Source organism: Physeter macrocephalus, chromosome 11 (assembly GCF_002837175.3).
Source record: "Physeter macrocephalus isolate SW-GA chromosome 11, ASM283717v5, whole genome shotgun sequence".
NCBI lineage: Eukaryota > Metazoa > Chordata > Mammalia > Artiodactyla > Physeteridae > Physeter > Physeter macrocephalus.
Genome location: NC_041224.1, coordinates 20,931,335 through 20,947,494, shown reverse-complemented (window position 1 = coordinate 20,947,494; position 16,160 = coordinate 20,931,335). Strand labels below are relative to the sequence as shown.

Below are 16,160 nucleotides of genomic sequence, written 5' to 3'. Positions count from 1 at the left end.
TTCAAAATATTTGTTAAGAAAACTGTATTTGCAAGTGGAGGATACAAGTGGTTGAGATGGAATGAGAGAACGTTTTTCTGTTTAGAGTTGTAATTTATTTCAGTAATATTCTTCATGGCTATTGTTACTTTCCAAATATTTAACATTAATTCCATCAGTTGAGTTTTCTGCATATATCCATCGGGGTTTATTTTCCTTTTTCCACTAGGTTGTAAGTCTCATTAGAATCCAGTCATCTTAGTATTTTCCCTTTTCCTAAATACAAGCAATAAGTAAAGTGCTTTGAAGATGCTTCTTTTGAGTTTATAAAGTGGCTTCCTATTTAGCTAAATTCATCTCTTTCTGTAATCTGTATTTAAACTTCTTAGGTAATTTTATTCTAAAGGAAACATTTCTTCACCTGCACCTGCTTGATTTAGTTCTACTTTCAATTTGACATTTTGAACTTCATTGTAAATATTATTAACTTAGTTTAATGTTTTCAATCACAAAGGATTACCATAAAAGTGGGTTTTTAAATTTCTGTCTATTTAAAAGAAATTTACTGAATTGAATTTAAACTTTAAGTTTTGAGATATTAAAATAAATTGAACAAGAGTTACCAAAGTCTACATAAGACTTTAGAATTTAAAAAATTATTTTTTTATTGTCTCTATTGTCTGCTACATTTGTTGTGTGTTCATTCAATAGACACAGAGATACAAGTAAGGGAAGACAGTGCATTTTCTTTATGGTGGGAAGGTTTTTGCTTAAATGTGATGCCTGTGTGTGCATATTGAAAAAGGTATTTATTTGCAAGGTTATATGACTTTAAGGTAGCCACTCAAATATCTGACATTAAGAACATAAATTGTTCCTGAGAGTTTATATGATACTTAAATTCAACCATAAACTATGAGCAAAGGTAGTTTTTATTTAGTAATCCTATCTGGCACAGACTTTCTCTGAAGAATTATTTACATTGATATTACAAAGTCTATCTTTTAGAAATTGCAGACATAATGAAATTCAAAACATAGTTCCTTAATCTCATGGTTTGAGTAAAGCTCAGTAAATTTGCTGTTTAGAACTAATTTTCTTCAAGTTCTTTGTAACATTACTATCCAAGAAGAGTAGTTTTGCCTGAGTTATCAGGTGGAGCAGATCGACTAAAAGTAGTTTATTAAAAATAGTTTACAAAAAATGTTTTATTTTTGTTCTGTATTAATGGCCAAATAACCAAAGGATGAAAGATTGAGGTATGACATAAGAATATAGAATAACTATTATCTTTTCATGCCCAAATTAATGAATATGTCACTTCATAGATTGACTCCATGGTGCTTATTTTAAAAGTATCTACAAAAAATACTTTAAATATATTTATTAAAAAACATGCATAGTTTTATACATAATAGGTACTAATGCCAATATGCTCACCAGTTTGTCGATAATGTATTGGCTAATGGAAGGATGTTATATGAGTTCAATTATATCTTCTTTAAATCATTTTTCTGTGGAAACTTCAAGTGATTTATTTATGATTAATAAACTTTAAATAGAATTAAAAATTATATCTAATTTATACTTAAAGCCTACCTTTGATTTGCCTATTTCAAAGAACAATACCTAAACAGTTAAGTGGAGGCTGTTAATGAAAAGGGGAAAATGCCAAGTTTATAAATTTATAAATTCTGATATTTAATAGGCCTGTGTTCCCCAGCATGTCCTCTTTGACTACAGAAAACTAACGGGGAGGTCTGACAAATGGGCAGTCGTAGCTTTCATATAGTGAAGCATCTTAGAAATGAAAGCAATACTAATTGAGTGTTTATTATGTGATAGGCATTAGGTGGATGCCTTTCATACATAATCCACATTAAGTCCTCCCAGTGAACTTTGCAGGCTTGTATAATTATCCCTGTTTTACATGTCAGCAAACCAAGGTTTAAAGATGTTAAACAGCTTGCCTTTGTGCACACTATTTAGTAAGCTTGGGAGCTGGAACCTTTGAATCCAAATCGCAGATGCTCAAATCTGTGCTCTTAAACACTATCCCACATCTTGGGAATATCTCCTGCTTAAAAACCAAACATTTTTAAGATTTCTGACTTGATTTTTTTTTAAACATCTTTATTGGAATATAATTGCTTTACAATGTTGTGTTAGTTTCTGCTGTATAACAAAGTGAATATATGTATACATATATCCCCATATCCCCTCCCACTTGTGTCTCCCTCCCACCCTCCCTATCCCACCCTTCAAGGTGGTTCTGACCTGATTTGATTTCAGCTTTATGCCACAGGAGATGGAGAAACAGAAAACTGGTAGTCTATAAATAATCCTGAAGAAAAAGGAAGGGAAGATGTTAGTGAAGGTGAAGGTGAAGTGTTAGTGACGGTAACCTGGAGAGAAAACAATAATAAGAAATGTCCAGTGCCCAAACCCATTCTTGCCTTCTTTTATTCTTAATGTCCAAAACGTAAATTTTGTTGGCATAAGGCAATCTTATTCTGCTTTGCTGGGGATTGTTTTAGTCCAGAGATTCTCAAGCACGCATCAGAATCACCTGGAGAGCTTATTAAAACACAGGAATCTTGGGCTCACTCCAGAATTTCTGATTAAGTAGGTCTGTGGTGGACCCTAATATTTACATTTTTAAGTTCCCAGGTGATGCTGGTGCTGCTGGTCTGGCAGCCACACTTTGAAGACCCATTTGTTTAGTCAAGCTCTGGTTCTCAAGATTGGCAGCACATTGGACTTACCTGGAGACACTGTTAAAAGATACAAGTGACCCAAAACATCACCTCCGGGGATTATTATTTTTGCCCTGGTACTCATACATGAATGGCTCCAAAAATGGGTTTCTAACTTTGCTTATTTTTTTACCTTTATCAACTTTCTGTCATATTGAGAAAGGTAGACTATCAAGAGTGTGTGTATGTTCCCTGTGACTGTAAGAAATCATGGATGTCAAAGGCTAATACAGTCACTTTGGCTTCGTATTCTCTTGAGGCTCTGAATTATTTTACTATTTATATTTCCCTGTTCATATTGACTCACAGAAAGAATGAAAATTTTAATCTAATATTAGTGATTCTATAAAGCTTACAGAATGCATTTTGTGATCCAGTTTTACCTGTGGCTCCATTTAGTGTCTGAATCCTTATTTTCTTTTGCTCTTACCTCATATGTATATATGAGGTAAGAACAAAATATATATATTTGTGTATGTGTATCTTTTAGTTTATGATGTTATACCGTATCATGTATTTTTGTAAATAGCAGTACATTTTGAGAACAAGGTGAGAGTTAACAGTAATAATAAAAATTAAGTTAAGGAAGTGTAAGTAATATTAATGATTTCACTAAAATGCACTAGTTCTGTGAACTTTGTTTTAATTGAAATAATTTATTATTGACATAACTATTTTCATTTTTATAAAGTAATTCCATTTTCTTCATTATTACTATGCAGCATAAAATAATTAGAAAGAGTTCTTAAAATTCTGTAATCGTAAGATTAAAAGAACAAGTATATATACATGATGTTTTCTTTAGACAACTAAAAGTATTTAGGTATTTTATTTGTGGCCTAACAGTACAAATAATACATTCTGGGATAATGTTTGGGTCAGATTCTAGATTTTAAAAACTGTATCATCATTGTTTTTTTTTCAGATTTGTCTCTGTATATCTAGTCAAATTTTTATGACTGTAGTGACATCATACACAGCTTCATAAATGTGTAAACTATATTCATAACATCATTTATATTCCCTAAGAGGTGTTACTTCTGAAGACACATTATAATGCAATTTAAGAGATATTTTTGCATACCAGTTATGAGAACTACTTTATGCAAGTAATAGAAGGAGATGCAAGGATTTTAAAATCTAGGAAATAAGAGAAATTTTAAAAATTAAATATCATTTAAAACAATACAAGGATCATAAAGAAGGTACAGTGTTATTTGGGTGCAGAGGAAGGAGGGTTGATAGTACACAAAGAAAAAAAGGTGTTACGAGAAGTAATTTTTGAGCTGGCTTTAAAGAGCTGCACAGAAATTCACCAAGCAAAGATAAAGTAGCAGTTATATCCATCATGGAGCAGTGATAAATGTTAGTTTTCTCTGTCATTAATTTTTGTCAATTTGATTAATATGTGTCTCGATGTGTTCCTCCTTCGGTTTATACTGCCTGGGACTCTGCGCCTCCTGGATTTGAGTGAGTGTTTCCTTTCCCATGTTAGGGAAGTTTTCAGTTTACGTTCTCTTCAAATATTTTCTCAGGCCCTTTTTCTCTCTCTTATCCTTCTGGGACCTCTATAATGTGAATGTCAGTGAGTTTAATGTTGTTCCAGAGGTTTCCTAGACTGGCCTCATTTCTTTACATTCTTCTTTCTTTCTTCTGTTCTGCAGCAGTGATTTCCACCAATCTGTCTTCCAGCTCACTTATTCTTTCTTCTGACTCATTTATTCTGCTATTGATTCCTTCTAGTATATATTTCATTTCAGTTATTGTATTGTTCATCTCTGTTTGTTATTTAAAGCTTTTATCTCCTTATTAAACATTTCTTGTATCCTCTCGGTCTGAGCCTCCATTCATTTTTTGAGATCTTGGATCATCTTTACTATCATTACTCTGAATTCTTTTTCGAGTAGACTTCCCACTTCCTCTTCACTTTGTGTCTCCCTGCCACAACCATGGTGAGGCAGAGAGGGAAGGGGATGGGGTTGTGGGAATAAATACCCTGAATGCTCTTTCCTTCCACCCTACAGTCTTCTGCCAGTGTCTCACACCAGCCAATTCTAATTGGAAGTTAGAGGCTCATGGAACCTGGGTGATTCATTCTATAGCGGTCTTCAGAGTTGGGGCTATTCTGCAATAGTAGAGTGATAAAATAGACAGTTAATGAAGGGAAAGATATGCTTGGGGATTTGCTTTTCTAAAGTTATTTGTAACATGCTACTGGAGTAGCATGTCACTTTGTGCTTGGTAGCTATTCCATGGTTGAAATACTCTAAGTGATGAGTAAGGAGTGAAATTAGGAAGGACAAAAAAGAGGAATGGCTATATAATTTGATGTAATACATATATCACATAAATGCAATACAGTTGGATTAATTGGAAATGCAAGGCAAAAAACAAAGAGCTACTAAAGAGCATTGTTAGTTTTTAACTTGGAAGCCTGGGTTGGCAGAAGTCCAATTATGACCTTTCTGTGGGAACAGAAAAAGATACCTGATTTTGTTTTTGAGTTCTTTAGAAAATATCCAAGTTGATGTTCTTCATCTCCTTAGCATGGTATTATAATTTTTTTGTTGTTTTCAACTTTATTGCGATAAAAATGACATATAATATTATGTAAGCTTAGGTTGTACAATGTAATGATTCTATATATGTACATATTGCAAAATGACTACCAGAGTAAGGGTAGTTAATACATCCATTATTAAGATGTTTTCTTGTCTGACTCAGGCTCCTTATTTTGGTCCCATCATCAACAGCCCACTCTCCCATTCATACAGCAAATCTATTTATTCTCTAAATGTGACTCTGTGTCATGCCATGGTACTTTCATTCAACAATCTCCTAACCATCCTTTCAAACTTAGTTGAAAGTCAGTTCTTCTGGGAAACTTTCACTGATCCCTCTCTCCAGTCAAATCCAAATAGTTCTTCTTTGGGCATTAGCTGTAGTACAGCACATATTCCAGAATACCACCAATATTAATTTACTTGTCTAACTCCTTCATGATACTGTACGTATCTCAAGGAAAAGGGTGCTGACAATTTGACTGTTTCATAACACCTACCATAGTGCTGGTCTCATACCAAGTGACTGTGAGAAAAGAGGAGTGATGAAAAGATAAGACAACACAGTTGAAACATTTAATATTTGGACCAACGTAGGAGTCCTTAAAAGATAAAATGAAGATGAAAGCAAAGCTAGAGGAGATTGGTGGCAATAATAAAATTTTGAGGATAAAATTAGTTCTCTTTTCTAAGCTGCTATAGATAGAGTTATAGTGCTTTTATGGATTATTTCCTGATCTGTTATGTTCTTAACTCATATGCACGGATATATTACTTTTATTAACTTTGGATATATTTTACATGAGATGTATGCAGTTTCTTGTAAAAGAGAAGAAAGACAAAGAAAAATATCTTGACCTAGAATTTCTTTGGGGAAATCACTAAGTTTAAAATAAAATTTTCTCATATTCTCTTTAAAGTGGGATCTAAATTTCCTGCCAGGGATTACTTTGCAGTCTATTTTAAGTTAAATACAAAGTTTTCTAACCAAACACAGTTATACTGTTGGTTAGGATGTCATGAACTCAAAATAGTGTTCTGGGAAAGCTTTTAGTGAGTTAATTAGAAAACGTAGATTTTAAAAATTAAATGATTTTTATTTTATTTACTATTAAATTATTTTTAATTTAAATATTAAATTCAGTAATTCAGTTTTTATCAACAAAATTTCTGAAACATAAATATGGACACCCAGTAGTTATAATCAATAGAATTGGTGTATTTCAAAGACCGGTGTAAAATGAAAGGACATAAGAGGCTTTTTATAAAGTGGAAATATCTGCTCCAGAATTATCCTGGACTAGACCCATTCACTATTCATGTCCCATTCAAAAAAGATTTCCCTCTTAACAGCACTTAACTGTCATAGCTTGTACCATTTATGTTTCATTACTAGCATTGCCTTAGTGTAGATTCCTGTTGTGACATTCTGTATTCACATTATTAGAAAAACAGAATCAGCGACAAAACACTGTGGTAGTGTTTGTTTACATTTTCAAATGCTTCTAACATCATCTCCATCTTTTATATATTCAGAATTTAGATTGCCCTTTCCATCACAGACCAGTGATACTATAAATAACTGATAACAGCAATTGCTGATGAGCAATGCTGTAGAATAATATAAAGGTCAAAGAATGATAATTCATGATCATCCTTAACAAAGTACACAGGTGTTAAAATACTGATGTTGAACTCTGGTGGCAGCTCACAGAGAAGAAATGGCACAACATGAATCCCCTTTGATAAATGTGATTGTGAGGAGGTTAAGAACCAGAACCAAATCATCTGCTCTCTCTACAAATGCACAAATCTGAGGGTCAGCTTTCTGTGTGTAACACAGGAGAGCAGGTAGTTTTAGACATCATAGCTGCTTCTTACTCATGCTTTATTACTAATTTAATCTGTAGTACAGTGTGGCGTTTTAGAAAAAAATGGTGCAAAGGGAGAAGTGTTTAATCTCAAGGCACCATAGCTTTAATCATCTTGAAAAGTATTCAAATACAGAAATCATTTAAATTTTGAGCATACGACAGCTCACTTTTTTTCAGACCCTGGTAATGTTGAAGGAGTCAGAATCTGACTGGAAAACCTGTCTCATTTGCATACTTGTGATTGTCATTTACATCTGACAAGCCTATTACCTGTTAACGTAGACTGCTTGTACATAGATTTTATCCTCTTGACATTAGCAGGCTCCTACTGATTTTAGATTATGGAATAAGCCAAACTGCTTTGCAAAGGAAGATTTTCCAAGCAGTTGTTATCTCTCCATTACAGATATTACTGTTTTGAGACAGAGTGTTATACTTCTGCTTACTCTCATTTCTCCTTTGACTTTCAATTCCTATATTCCTACAACTAAATTAACTAGCCAATAGATAGGAAAGGAAGCTGGAATATAGCTGGGCTTCTCAATCTTTTTCATGACATGGAACCTATAGAAAATGATAATACCGGTAATATCCACTGGGTAAATTAGAGATTTGAGGGTATATTTATATATATGATACTTAAGATAAAAAGTCTTTATGTTTTCTTTACATAATTATGGTAAGACGAATAGAGCAAAGTATTGGAAGATATTAAATATTGGATTTGAATAGAGCTAATGTTTTTTCTCTCCTGAAAGGTGATAAGATCTTTAATTTGCTTCCTATTAAATCTTTAAAAATTTTTTATTATGATAAAATATATGTAACATAAAATTTTACATATATAACAAACATTTCTTCCTCCACATTCTTGACAACATTTATTTTTTGTTTTGTTTTACAATAGCCAAGATAATGGGTGTGAAGCCATATCACATTGCGGTTTTGATTTGCATCTCCCTAATGCTAGTGACATTGACCATCTTTCTATGTGCTTATTGGTAATTTGCATACCTGTTACATTCTTTTGCTCACTTTGAATTGGGTTTTTTGTTTTTTTGTTGTTGAGTTGTAGGAGTTCTTTATATATTCTGGATATGAATCTCTTATCAGACTATGATTTGCAAATATTTTCTCAGATTCTATGTGTTGACTTTTCACTCTGTTGATAGTGTTCATTGATGCACAAAATCTTTAATTTCGATGTAGTTCAATTTATCTATTTTTTCTTTTGTTGCCTTAGCTTTTGGTGTCATATCCAAGAAATAGCTGCCAAATTCAATGTCATGAGGATTTTCCCCGAGGCTTTGTTCTGAGAGTTTTATAGCTCTTATGTTTAGGGTTGTGATTTAGTCTGAGTTACTATTTGTGTATGATATAAGGTAAAGGTCCACCTTCATTATTTTGCAAATGGGTATCTTACTGTTCTTTTGCCTGCTGTGTGTGTTCATCTTTGATAAAGGGATGTTGAAGTCTCTAACAATGATAGTGGATTCATTTATTTCTGTTTGCAGTTTTATTAGTTTTTGCCTCACTTTGACACTCTGTTGTTAGGCTCAGATATATTGAGGATTGTTATGTCTTCTTGAGCTATTGAACTTTTTGTCATTAGGTAATACCTTCTCTTTTTTTTTAACATCTTTATTGGAGTATAACTGTTTTACAATGGTGTGTTAGTTTCTGCTTTACAACAAAGTGAATCAGTTATACATATACATATGTTCCCAAATCTCTTCCCTCTTGCGTCACCCTCCCTCCCATGTAATACCTTCTTTATCCCTGATAACTTTCTTTACTTTGAAGTCTGTTTTGTCTGGAGCAAATAGAGTTTTCATTCACAATTACATGTGAGTAAATTCTTGCATAACTATGAGTCATTTCTTATAACTATGATGCATTTTTAAATTTTAAAATTATTTAAATTTTCTCAAAAATTTAAATTATTCTAACTTGTTTTGAAAGCTAGGTCAAAACATTTTATTAAAAGGTATTTAGTGATTCTCAAAAACAAGTCATTAGTATTTTTTATTTACTCAGCTGACAAATACTTATTGAGTACTTACCATGTGCCAGACTTTTTTCGGTGTTGTTTAAATACATTAGGGATGCATGAGTTAAAAAAAAAAAAAAAGAATATAATGGCTACAGTTCTTGTCTACAGAACTCCTGAAGGACTATTTACATCAGTATGTGTGTGTGTGTGTGTGTGTGTGTGTGTGTGTGTGTTTAAATGGAACCCTTGAGTTGTGCCCTGTGTTTCTCAAATACACTTGACTAAGAATTTCAACCCATAATTCTCCCAACCATTTTCTCCTTCTTCTCCTCCTCCTTCTCCTCCTCTCCTCCTCCTCCTTCTCCTCCTTCTCATTCTCCTCCTTTGCCTTCTAATTCTTCTTCTCCTTGTTCTCCTTCCCCTTCTTCTTCTCCTTCTCCTCTCTTCCTTCTTCCTCATTTCTCCTTCCTTCCTCCTCCTCTTCTTCTTCTTCTTCCTCCTCTTCCTCTTCCTCTTCTTCTCCTTCTACTATTAGAACATAGGAGCTGTTTTCTACACATTACGTAATGGAAAATGAGGTATTGTAATAACAAATGTCAAAAAATTCTTTAATCTTATAGTTATTTTCCCCACAGTGTTTATTTTAGGAAGGATAATAAAGCTTGAATAGCTGTTTTTCTATGTATTCCTTTTGGATTAGCGTCTTGATTTAACAACTTGGAATTGTAAATACTCTTAACTGTTAGTGTCAGTGGTTTTGAGCAGTGGGTCTCAAAATTTAGCATGCAGCAGAATAAGCTGAAACAGTTTTTAAACAGATTGCTGAGCCCTACCCCAGAGTTCCTGATTCAGTAGGTCTGAGATAGGGCCCAAGAATTGGCACTTTAAGTAAGTTTCCAGGTGATGCTGCTGCTGCTGGTTCAGACACCATCCTTAGAGGATAACTAGTTTAGAGCATAAAATATGGGGAGATGAATCTAACTCCAGTCCTGACTTCAGTATTTACCAAGGGAATTACCGTTGGCAAATTGTTTAATTTTAGATATCTCATGTATGAAATAGTAATGTATAATCCTACCTTCTTAGGTTTGTTGCGAGTATCAAATAATAAACTATTATTTAATACTCCCTAATTTAAAGACTGATTCTAAAAATTCCCATATTTTATACATTGTAGAAACTAGTGTTTCTTTGACCTGAAATCTATTTAACAAAGAATATGCAAACTTTAGTGAGCCTTCTAAATTCCTGTTTTGGAATTAGATCATAAATAAATATAACTACATTGTGTAATTTCTTAGAGTTTTAAATTTATCAGTTGGTTATTTTTTAAATGTGTTTCTTCTTGCCTCACAAAGAGCTATTCTCCAGTGAATGTCGTACAATATTGAAACAGGAACCATGGGTGCTCCTAATTAAAGTAGTTGACTGTAATACCTTTGTTATTGAATTTGAATTTGAATTGGTAAAACAGGTGGTTATATAAAATTTCAACAAATGCTTTTTCTTCATTTTTGGTTTCATAAGACTAGGAAAGAGAAATCCAAAAGCTGCTAAAATTGTAAATCCTTTTTCAAAATTGAGATGCAAATTGTATGTGTAAAGGAGAATTTTGTTATAGAAAAGCAAGAAATATCTCCTGCTTATTTAGCAACATATTCAGGAAATATTTATTAAGCACCAATTGAGTTTAAGCCATTTTATAAGGTGTTCTAGATACTTTAATAAGTAAGTTAATATATGTGCCTTGGTATACTTATGATCTAGTTGGGCATATAACTTCATATTCAATGAATTAAAATCTAATATGAAAAATGCATCTAAAAAATTATGTATAAAATGATATGGAATTCTTAAGTGAGGGGGTGATTTTGAATCAGGGGATTTTGAGTGTAGGAATTTAAGAAGGCTTGGAAATGAGAGTGTACTTGAGATATGTTATGGAAGGTAAATCAAAGTAGTATAGGGGAAAGACCAAGAGTAGAGATTCCATGTGTGCCCAGGAGAAAGACCAGTGTAAGGGAGACAGAGAAAATAAAGTACATGATGTATCTAAGTAACTGCATGAACACATACGATGGGTATAAATCTCGGTGTCTGAGTAAAGTAATATATGAAAGATGAAGCTGCATATTAGTATAGAAAGTTATTTCTCAGATCCTGATGAGTTGAGAATTTTATCCATAGAATGGTGGTGAACAAATTATGGCCTGTGGGCCAATTCTGGTCTGATGCCTGTTTTTGTTAATATAGTTGTATTGGGAACATAGCTATAATCATTCATTTAAGCAGTCCATAGATTCTTTTATGCCGCAAAGACAGAGCTGATAGTTGTAACAAAGACCGTATGGCCCACAAAGCCTAAAATATTTACCGTATGGCCTTTACAGAAAAATATTCTCTGACCCCGGTTATATACCAATTCAGTATGAAAGACCACTCTGGGTGATCTCAGAGAGACAGCAGTGAGTGGTCCTGAAGGGAGATCTTAGTTTCCTGCCCAGGAATTGAACCTGGGTAGCCTGGATGAAAACCAGGAATCCTAGCCACTAGACCACCAGGGGCTAGGGGCTAGAAGCAAAGTGGCCCTAGCTCTTTCCCCCATTTGAAAGCAAGAATGTTTTAAGGAGGCAAAAACTGTAAAAACAGGTACAAAGTTTATTATTGGAGACACAGCATAACATGTGGGAGAGCACACAGACAAACAGTTTGTTTATTTAAGAGCAGCAAGGCAGAAATACACATCCAGAGAGAAAGGGTATGGTGTCCTCTCTAAGAAGGAGAGCAGTAAGTCAGAAGCAAAGCAGGGATACACACCTGGAGGGGACTGGGGCCATCCTGAATGAGGAGTGCCGTAAAGACGTGATTTAAATCACTTACACAGGACACTCCTTCCAGGTCTTTGTTTACCTTTGGCCAATTTTCTCATTTTTTTTTTTCACAACTGAATGTTTCCAGGACCTTCCCCAACATGCGTGCTCAACATTTTGCTAAGATTGATCCCACCACAGAGGCCTATGGGTGCATGTGCACACATATTATGGGGTGGTGCCCCCCTCCCTTTTTGACCCCCCAGAAGCCTTACTGCGCATGTGCAGAGGGAAGTCTTCCTTGACCTCTGGAGTGGGCACCTTATCTCTCCACTTCAGCGGAGCTCAGCTTCTGCCACTAGCTTTGTCCTTGGAGTTCCTGGGTGAGAACAAAGCTTCAATTTTACTCCACTTGACAAGCACCAGCTGTCTGGCCCAGGGGCCCATCTATCTCCCACCTCCTGTGGACTGTTAGTTACCAATACATAACAATATAAAAGAGCTTGCACCAGAATGCAAATTAATTCACTACTTCAATTATCAAGAAAGTCTCACTATGAAAAAAAGTGTCAGCTGATCTGACAGTGTGTGTAATGAATTGATGTGTATTTTGCTGAAGCTTCTTATTTACTTGCAATCCAGGAACATACAGTTTAGTTCAAGGATCTCACTTTGAGTCAGTAAAGGTGTGTTGAAGATTTCTAGCAGGATGGTAGGATCAGATGTGTATTATGAAGGACCAATAAGGTCAAATAGAAACTTTTTTGTCTGTTTGTCTCTTCTGCAATACTCCAGCAGAGTCTAGAGGGCGTGTGTGGAATTTTGGAGTCCGACAGAGACCTTGGTTGGTAGCGTGGGAGGTTGGAGGGGAAGCACGCCTTGACATTCAAGAAGGAATGTTCCTTTTTCCTTAGTTTATATTCTAAAAATCCCACATAAGAACTCTGAGTGTTCCGTCTTATTTAAGAAGCTCCAGCGGTTGGTGGGTCAGACCGTGGAGTTGATGGGAGGGGCAGGGAGCAGTTGCGCGTAGCAAGGCTGGTGCACCACAGACACGAGGGAAATACTATGGAAACCCCTAGGAGGATTGTACTGTTGAACAGTTTGTATTTTCTGTTACTCATGAAAGTAATCAAGTTCATGACAACTTTCAGTAGCTCATATCCCATCAGGTATGTTATAACAGCCTACATTATCATAATCAATCACAAGCTATATCTCAACTCAAAGGATAAGCCTGAAGAATATGTCCCTTATACTGTACAAGTATTAAAGGTCAGTTGACCTAACTCAAGAATATTTTTATTTGTCCATGCAAGGGTATTTTTTCTTATTAATTTAATTAGGGTGAATACCCAGGAGATTCTCAAATAAGGGGGAAAAATGTCAATTTTTAAATTGCTTAATTTGTGTAATATTAAGACTTTAGAAACTGATTATCCTATGAGGCTTAGGCAACTTTCTTTGAAATAGCTTGGACTGTAAATCAGATCTCTTTTAATAAATGACTTTTTAATGACTTATACATCATCGCCTGGGATCTTTATTTTTGCAACACCTGAGTGTAAAGCACTGCTTTCTTTAAACCTTTACTCCTGTGTGGTTTATGATGTGTTTTGTTAGGAAAGGTATATTTCTATGAAACATCCTACTTCCAGCCCTATATGAGAAATGACAATTTGAAGGCTGGTAGAGAGATGCTGATAGTTTATGAGCGACAGCACTGTTCGGTGTGATTATTACTGCTGTATTCGTCCCAGGAGGGCAGTTGATTTCCTTTGCAGGTACATTCTCAGATAATCTCATCTCAGACATAGGCAAGTGTTTGTATAATTCTTCATTTTTCCATTAGGAATCATACATACATCATGTGCCCCCAATTAATGCATAAAAGACTGGCAACCGAATGATATACTTTTACACTGGTACGGTGTGTGTGGGGCAGTGTAAAAACACAAATGCACTGTTATTTGCATTTTTCAAATTGATCTCCTGACATGTCTCCCTTTTTTTGTTTTCCTTGCAGTTAAAATATACATATTTCAAGGATTTATAATTATAAAGAATTGTTTCAATAATTTATTTTAAATTTATTATTGTGACTGCATTTTCTCAAGTTATACTGTATTAGGGAAATTAAACATTAACATTTTTCATCGTGTAGTTTCTGGGAAATTAGTACAGGGACCTCCAGTTGAAGAACCATTGAGTAGATTCTTTTATCATTACTAGAATTGTGACTTTTAGTCACTTAATTCTTCCATGGTCTCTAACATTGTTCTGTCTTTTTATGTTTTTTTCTCCCCCAGCCTGGAATATATTATTATCAACTTTTCCTGTGTAATTTCATCTGACTCTACAGTTCTGTCGCTCCCTTGGTCTATTTATTTCCACATGTGCTGTACTGATTTTAAACTACATTGTGTATTTTGTTTATCAAGTACTTTTGGAGAGTCTGCTGTGAACCGGGCACTGTGTAGGAAACAAAATAGCCGTGGCCCCCAAAGATAAAAACATATTAGCATTTGGGGACATTTCATTCTGTTCTTCCTTGTATGTATGTAGTTATATAATATGTATGTATAAAAACATACACACACACACAGAGGCATTGTTGAACATCTGGCATAGTGCATGACATATAGTAGATAGTAAGTGTAACATTCATTAAATGGGATGCAAAGGTATTCTCCCATTCACTGGTTGGCCTTGATCATCATATTGGTATCTTTGAAACACAGAAATCCTTAATTTGAATACAGTCCTATTTTTTGTATTTTCCCTTATGGATAGTAATCCTTATATATTATTAAAAATTCTCAGTCTCATATCATGAAGATATTTTACGTACCTTAGGCAAGCTTTGTTGTTTTACCTTTCACATTTCAGGTACATTCTACCTGTAATTTATTATTTTTGAATGCTGTGAAATAGGGGTCAAGGTTTGTTTTTTCCCCACAAGGCTACCTAATTTATTCAATCCACATTGAAAAGATTGTCCTTTCCTTCACTGCTCTGAAGAGCTAAGCTTTTCATAAATCAGATGTATAAATATATGTAGAATTTTCAGGACTCTTTTATCCATTTCTCTGGCCCATTTTTCCGTCTTTACTTCAATACCACCCTGTCTTGATTACTCTACCATTATAATGAATCAGTATCTGATAGAGTAAATTCTCCAACTTTGCTCTCCTTTGTGATGAAATTGGCTATTCTTAGTCCTTTGGATTTCCATGTTAAGCTTAGAATCAGTTTGTCAATTTTGGGGAAAATATACCTACCAGAATTGTGCTGGATCACAGTGAATCTGTGAACCAATGAATAATTCATGTATTCATCTTTGTTCTCAGCATCTGTGGGGTCCTGGGATATTAAACACACACAAGGAACAAAGCTGGAACTTTTTATTCATTGACACACAATTCAGACAAATTAATATAATAATCCTAGCTCTTAAAAGCAGTCTTAATTCATGCCCTGTGTAGTTCACAGGGCACTAAATTCTTTATTAGCAGCAACTGATGACATAAACATAACCACAAATCACAACTACTATTTATTAAATACATAAGATGGGCCAGTACTGTGATAGAAATTCCACTTATTTTATTTCTAACTCCTAGTAATAGCATGGAGCTATCCTGTTTCATAAATGAAGAAACCGATAGGTTCAGAGAGGTTGAATAACCTGCCTAATGTTGCCCGTCTAGTAAGTGCTGAGGTCAGAGGCCAACCCTGCCATGTCTTTTGCCAACAGCACATTCCCAGTGCCTTGGACAAGTAACACTGGAAAGACTGACTCAATAAATACGTGGTGACTGAATGAATACCTCTCTCTTTCTCTCCATCTATTTTCTATTAATGATTCATGTCTTCCCTCAAAAAAAAATGATAAAACTTTCAAAATGGTTTTAGTAAGTAGCAAGTTCAAACTCCATGGTACTAGTATCACATGTGGTGAAAAAGTGATGTGAAATATAATTAAAGAAATTAGTGCCAGAATGTCCAAATTTTGAGGAATCACTTCCTTATTTAATATTTCAAAAAGCTGTGTAGGGCTTCCCTGGTGGCGCAGTCGTTGGGAGTCTGCCTGCCGATGCAGGGGACATGGGGTTGTGCCACGGTCCGAGAAGGTCCCACATGCCGCGGAGCGGCTGGGCCCGTGAGCCATGGCCGCTGAGCCTGCG

The 16,160-nt window shown here is 34.7% G+C and overlaps 1 protein-coding gene across 1 annotated transcript in view; it reads left to right on the top strand.

The window, feature by feature from the left end:
- Positions 1-16,160, top strand: part of MALRD1 (MAM and LDL receptor class A domain containing 1) — a 653,641-nt gene that overhangs the window by 227,782 nt on the left and 409,699 nt on the right. The gene's annotated exons all lie outside the window — the stretch shown is intronic.